This window comes from Tympanuchus pallidicinctus, unplaced genomic scaffold, assembly GCF_026119805.1.
Source record: "Tympanuchus pallidicinctus isolate F22 unplaced genomic scaffold, pur_lepc_1.0 scaffold25, whole genome shotgun sequence".
NCBI lineage: Eukaryota > Metazoa > Chordata > Aves > Galliformes > Phasianidae > Tympanuchus > Tympanuchus pallidicinctus.
In genome coordinates, this window is record NW_026294742.1 from 717,443 (window position 1) to 725,208 (window position 7,766).

The window sequence follows — 7,766 nt, forward strand, 5'->3', positions numbered from 1 at the left end:
GAATGCAGTGACTTGGCCCCATTGGAAGCGATGGGGTGAGAAGAATGAGCGAGCTTCCTTGAGAGGGCTTCAGAAATAGAAACAGGACAATTCAAACACGCGTCCACTTGAAATCAATCCCCATGTGCATTACCAGCGTGTCAAGGATCTTCTAATACGATTGCAGTTGAAAAAGTTGCTCAAAACCATGCTTAAAGAGAAACATGGGCTGCAGTATAAAGCACAGTGTCAGAATACATGTGTAAAATAACGTTTGGTATCAAATGCTCTTAGCCTAAATATTCGCAAAAGGAGCAGCTGGTTAACTTTCAATGCTTTAATAAACATCTTGCCAACCTGGGATGGAGCAGAGAAGTAGCACTCCCAAATTCCACAGAGATGAATCACTGAGTAACCTGGGGGACCCTGGTCATGCAGAGGTGAAGGAGAATTGAAACAGATTGTGGAGGAGCACAGAGGCATACTGTGGGAGGAGAAAGGAACAGTAATTGTAGTTCATTCAGCAACACACATCCTGCTGTAGTCTGTGACACACAGTAACGTGAGAGGGATAAATCCCATCCAAAAGCTCCAGCTCCAGACACTCTGTTTGTCAGAGGAATTTGTATTCAGCTCTGATTTGATGGAGGCTACTGCTTACCGAAGGAGGTTACCAGGCAGCCCTGGGAGCCCTTTGGAAGTTCTGAGTTGTTGCTGTTCATCTGCTGGGTTATGAGCAGCGAGCAGTGTATGCAAGCCAGGGAGTTGATATCGAGCTCATTTCATTGGATGGGATGGGAGAAGGGAGACTCCTGAGTAGGTGATCAGAATAAATGATTTACCAGGGCACTAAAAGATCAAGGCACTTATTTCTAAAAGATCTCAGAGCACCTAAAGCCTAAAGTGTTATGGTGCTTTTAGGTCTACCCTCAGGCTGTCAGCCTTGCTCCAGCTTCTTGGAATAAGTAATTTGTCCTGTTCCCCATTAGCCAAGCAGTAGAAAATCTGTTCCAAAAGTTGCTTGCTTACTCCCCCAAGAAAATAGGCATGTGATAAATATCTGCCTCTTAAGAACAAAGAGCCAGGAAGAAGGATAAAATTTCCACATTTTGCAGTGCCAGGGGTAAGAAAAAAAAAAAAAAAAAGAAGAAGAAAAAAAAAGGCATTTGAAAATGCTTTTTCAATGTCAACTCAAATTCTCACTCCTGATTTCACTTTAACACAACAGAAGGTTCTATGCCTTGACTCACTCTTTGGTCCTTCTTGATACCCCCTTCAGTTCACAGCTATTTCTCTGATGGTGTGACCATAACACCAAAACCATCTAGTTTCTCCTAACGAACATGAACTGTTGGGCCAAAGGGACAGTGAGTGGGGCCATGTGCAACCCTGTTACAATCACTATGGACTGCGAGCATTTTGTGATTGTAAGTCCCAGCAGGTTGGTAACATGTTGCTCCAGAGCAGGTTGTATGGATTGGGAATGAATTTAATACCTCAGCATTTTAAATGACATTTCTAAATGTTAAACTAAATAGCACTGGAGTGAAAATGGCTGCTTCCGAAGGCACTCATAAAACTCCATGTGGCCAGTCACTAGAGGGGGTCAGAAGGCACCTTGTATCAATTAACAGGGGCTGTATAATCACTGTGGACCAGGATTTGATCTACCTTGACTTGTGCAAAGCACTTGACACTGTCCCACATGACATCCTGGCTGCCATGTTGGAGAAAAAATATATTTGAAGGATAAGGAATTGGATGAATGGTCACACTCAGAAAGCTGTGGTCAATCGCTTAATTTTCATGTGGATACTGGTGACAAGTGGCTTTCCTTAGAGATTGGTGTGGGGCAAGTGTTATTTAACATCTTTGCAAGAGACATGGGCAGTGGGGTCAAGTGCACCCTAAGCAAGTTTCCAGATGACACCAAGTTGACTGGAGCAGCTGTCATGCCAAAGGAAAGGGGTGATATCCAGAAAGACCTGGACAAGCTTGAAAGGTGGACCCATGCCAAAATCATGAAGTCCAACAAGGCCAAGTACAAGGGCTTGCACTTGAAGAAGAGATTCACTTTTTCACAGTCACGTTAGTGTTGATGTAAAATTGCCATGCAGACATGTCACATGATACAACCAGAACCCAACTAAGTTGTGGTTGAAACAAGGGCATATTTTTATGTTAATTCAACTGGGCACCACGACAGTGTTGCTGACAATATCTTCTGTCCATATCCAGGGAACAAGAATCGAAATTCTGCTTTTGGTTACTGAATGCACATCCTTGGACTCTGCTGAAGAAGGTTGACCCCTCTCAAGCTGTTCTCAAACCAGCCATTTTCCCAGATAGTTTTCTCTGTTGACTGCACTTCTGGAATTCAGGCTGTAAAGATGTACTGTGTGCTAGGAAGGAAGAGGATCTATCCACTACCAGACAGCCCTTCACTTTAGCTCTTCGTTGGCATAATACCCATAATACAAAGCTATGCCATAAAAAGGTCTGATTTAAGTTATGAAAAGCTGTCAGTGATGAGAAAGGTAAGACTTGCTTTTCAAGTCTTTTCTCTTAAACTGTCATTAAAAATGATTCATGGTAAAGACAAAGTTTAAGCAACTACATGGTTAGAACTGAAACCCACCATAAATTCAGGCTTTTCTTTCTGTTCTTACCCTGTCGTACTGTATCGGGTTACCAGAACAGAATAACTGTATGAAGCCTGAGACAGCAAAGTCTGACAACTGAAACTCAACTGCTACTTGTTTAAAAGGTAAGCGATATCTTGAGAAACACATGTTGGCTGTGTGGTTTAAAACAATGGATCCTTGTAGAAAATAATAAACCCCTAGTTTAATAAAAACATAAAAAATAAAAAAATTGTAAAATGACATTTACCATAAGCAACAGACTGTCAGGGCACTGAAACCACGTGCTGCAATACTTTTTCAGCACTGCTCAGGGGGAACTGAGAAGAACTGAAGAATTGAAGAATTGGACACTCCTAGAATGCATGAGCTATTGAAAGAGGAAGAACAGAGAATGTTTTTCTTCATCGTTTCTTTCTCAGAGAGAAAATGAATTTAAATAGAAAGTGAGGATGAGTAAAGTAGCAGGGGGAGGTAGAGAGATGAAAAGACTGGCTTTCCTTCCTTCCTTCCTTCCTTCCTTCCTTCCTTCCTTCCTTCCTTCCTTCCTTCCTTCCTTCCTTCCTTCCTTCCTTCCTTCCTTCCTTCCTTCCTTCCTTCCTTCCTTCCTTCCTTCCTTCCTTCCTTCCTTCCTTCCTTCCTTCCTTCCTTCCTTCCTTCCTTCCTTCCTTCCTTCCTTCCTTCCTTCCTTCCTTCCTTCCTTCCTTCCTTCCTTCCTTTTTCTCCCAATTCCAGCTCTCTGATTTTCACTTCCTTGCATTGATACCCTTGCCTTTCTCACTGGGTGCACAGGGCTGGCAGTATCACTGCAGGGTTACTGGCCCTGTTTGCACCAGCCACCACCACTGAGCCACTGTTGCGGTAGATACTGCTACAGTAACATTAGAGTTTCCACAAAGATGTTGCAGCAATTTACTCTGGCGATTAAATTGTAGCCACTTATTGCACAGAATAAATAACTGGATAATGGTGAATTATGGGGCTACGACTCCATCGATGGGTTCTGGTGACATCATAAACCACAAGAACCAAGCTCGACTCATCAGAACTCCTGAGATGGAATTATAAGGTCCATCATTCAAATTGTGCTCTTTAAAGACATTTGATATTATATATGGAGACAAAAAAATAGATAGAGGCAGAGACAGTCCACCAGTCTCTTGGGCCAGCCATATGCTGTCCTGACCACCACGAGCCTGCAGCCAAAACTGGGAACAAACCAACTCTCTGCTGGCCGAGAATTTTCTTTTCTCTTAAATGGGCACATGTTCACATTGTCAGCCTGTTAACTACTGACATTGATTTAAACTAGCCAAGACTCTGGCTGCAAGCCTACTGTACTAGGATAGCATTTACCTGCAGATGATGGCTGTAGAGGTTGAACAACATTGATTGTTTTGTATGTTTTGTACGGCCTATTAGATGTTATTTAAAATACTGATGTATCAGAGAACAGAACAATCTATAAGATTAGTGACAGCAGATGACTTTTCTCACTTGTAAGTGTTGTTTGTTTGACTCCAGTGCTTACCAAAAGTTGTCTTTACCAACTAACAAACATGTAGGGTTTTTTCTTTTCTTTTCTTTTCTTTTCTTTTCTTTTCTTTTCTTTTCTTTTCTTTTCTTTTCTTTTCTTTTCTTTTCTTTTCTTTTCTTTTCTTTTCTTTTCTTTTCTTTTCTTTTCTTTTCTTTTCTTTTCTTTTCTTTTCTTTTCTTTTCTTTTCTTTTCTTTTCTTTTCTTTTCTTTTCTTTCCTTTTCTTTCCTTTTCTTTCCTTTTCTTTTCTCTCCTCTCCTCTCCTCTCCTCTCCTCTCCTCTCCTCTCCTCTCCTCTCCTCTCCTCTCCTCTCCTCTCCTCTCCTCTCCTCTCCTCTCCTCTCCTCTCCTCTCCTCTCCTCTCCTCTCCTCTCCTCTCCTCTCCTCTCCTCTCCTCTCCTCTCCTCTTCTCTTCTCTTCTCTTCTCAGAGAGAGAGAGAGAGGCTGATGCATTTGCAGCTATTTGTCTCTCTGTTCATTCAACAACACTAAAGAAATAAAATCATTCTTGAGGATTGTTTTTCCTATTTGATTGCAAAAAAAGTCCCTGATGGGAAATCACAATAGAAATGCCAAATCAGCACTGGCTGGGACAGATGAAATGGTGAGTTCTACATTGCTGTCTCTCCCTCTCATCACCATTTCTCAAACAGAACTTTAGCATTAGAGAACTTAGTCTCGCTACAGTGATTCCTCTTTAAATATATATGTAAGGGTAGTATTTTAAAAATCACTCATCACTGACCTAAAATGCGATACTATTTGAGGTCAATATTATATTTTCCATTGGGGACAGTTTGACCAATGTTGAGTACTTCTAAAATTTCCACCCATACATACATATTGAGAGAGGGGAAGAGCGTAGAATGAGATGTGTATCTTAATGTACCATACTAGACATAGAGACAAAACCACATTTTTAATAGCTTTCTATACTGATTTCAGAACTATTTATCATGTGACTGCAACAGCACACATTTGCAGACTTTAAAAACAAAAGCTAAGCTTCAAAATGTTGGACTCAATCAAAATCTCATTGCAAATTCATAATGCCTCCAATGAATATATTTGCCCCAATGCAAGTGTGATCAGAAACAGGTAGTTTTGTCTCACTGTGTTACTCTCTTCACCTTCTTTTGGATAGGAAGTTCTGTGCATGATCAACTCATGACTGTCCATACATTTTGCAAGTTGGCTAGAATGACCCCTTGGAGATGCATTTGCCTCAGCAGATCTAAATTTTCTCCTCTTCATCTACCTTCACTTCACCTTTCCCTGTCACACAAACACACTCATTCAAGTTTTACTTCTCCTGTTTTGCTTTTATCTTCTCTTCTCTACAAGAGATTCCAACTGTTCCCAATATTGCAGCTTATTTTTCCTCTTAGTATTTCCTGGACATTGGCAACTGACAGCAGGGGCTTTAAAGGTGTGTTGAAATCCTGACCTATTTTTCAACTCCAGTTTCTTCAGCTGTCTTAAGGGAAAAAAAAGGCAGGGTGTGTGGTTAAAAAAAACCACCTCTACAGTTCCAAAAGCAGAAGAGCTGCCAGTGAGCCTCACCTAATGCCAATACCCATTCCTGCCATTCTGCACATACATAACCTAGAGCACCTCAACCTGCTCCCCTAAAAGTGCTGCTTGTTCTAAAGTGTTTGTAAAGTTGCTGATGAAATGCTATGTATTTCACCAGTTTTAACACAAACATCCTGAAAATTTGAAAAGAAAAGCAATCTTCCCTCAGCTGGAACTGTTGTTGCTTAGACCACAGGTTAGCAAAGAAACAGGAGGGGTTCTGTGATACCACAATGGGAACTGTGAACAATGAAAGGTAACACCTGAAAAAAATTGACTGTCCTTGAAGAAACCTGCATTACTCAGCTAGTGACCATATCCAACGTAAAAGTGTGCTGGACTTAAAGATTAGTTCACAAGTGATTTTCTGCTTAAAAGAATTTTGTCATTAATATCCTTTGGAAAAAGGAATTTATCAACTTCTACCTATCAATGTGCTCCACAGATATTCAGATTATCCATACATCTATTACACAGTAAATGCATTGTCAAAATGAGCCAAAGTTTATAAGCCTTCCTTCCTCTGAAGTACTCAAGAATGGTGGAACAGTTCTCCTATGCCTCCCTATCCATTAGCCTGAATGTTCCCATCTAAGCAGTTTAACATGATCTGAGGCATAGGTTGCTATTTTCTGTTTTACTCTAAGCTTATTTTTATTGCAAGTCAGTTTCTCTAAAAATCTACACAGTACCATGACGAATTGCTGTGGTTAATTAGTAGTTTGCTGATTGTGTGTTTAGCAACCAAACTGGATCTATACCAATATGAAACAAACTCTAGTTAGAGTATCTCTAACTAGAAAACAAAATAATGGAAAGAAAGGATATGAAGCAATGTATTTCACAAAGACAGCACTCAAAGCTCTTGAGCATCACTGCAATGGGCAATATCTCAGCAGCATCATGGTAATGGCAGTTTTACAAATGGCAGAAGTGCAGATAGGGTGACAATGAGACTGCAATGGACTTTACATAAAGAAGAAGTGGCCATGTGTGCAGCATGAGACCTTTGTCCACGCCATCACAGAGCACAGGCTTTGGGATCATTTTTAAAGAGACCCAAATTTTTCTTAGACAACATGATGCCAACAAGATAAAAAGCAGGATCACAGCCCTGGAGTTTAGGACAGCAGACTCTGGCTTTTTCAAGAATCTACTTTGAAGTACTGCAGGGATACAATTCTGGAGAGAAGAGTCTAGGAAACCTGGATGATTTGCAAGGATCCAGGACCCCTTCTCCAAGTGCAAGAGTGATCCATCTTGATAAGCAGTAAACTGAGCAAAGGTAGCAGGAGGCCTGCACAGAAGAATATACAGAAACATCATTTAAACATGCTGGAAGTAAGCTAGGAAGGTTAATGCCCAGCTAAGCCTGAATGCAGTGAGAGAAGTGAAGGTCAGCAAGAAGAGCTCCTACAGGTGCATCACTATCAAGTGGAAGATTTTGGAAAATGTGGACCCACTGGTAAACAAGCAGGAGATGTGGTAAAAAGGACACAGAAAAGGCCAGGGTACTTCCCCTCAGTCTGTACTGGTAAGTTTCAAGTAACCTGGTGCAGCTGAACCTGCTGGGAGCAGAGTGTCAGACTAGACAACGGTCCCTTCTAACATCAGCTGCTCCGTGATTCTTTGAGAGATGAAAAGAAAAACACCACTTTAAAATCTGAGTGTTCTACTTCTAGCAAGGGAATTAGGACTGAATAAAGGAGATGCTTCCATGGAGAAGGATGCAGGATTTGAAAGATCTGAATCATCTCTTTTCCTTAGTTCCATGTAGGCAAGGCACTCAAACTGACTAGCCTATTGTGCGTACATGGTGCACGTGCAGTTGGAAAGGAAGCAGGAGGAACTGCAAAATGTGGCATAGCCTTTAAAACACAGGGTCTATTGTCTTACCTGACCAAATCTGCCTTAATCAGGTGCTGGCTCCATTTCACTTCTTGAACACGAGCTCCTGGAGCTGCAAGGCACACAAGGAACTTTAAAACCATGCAAGCTCTGGCCTAACAGAAAGGGGAAAAAAAACCCAACAGCAA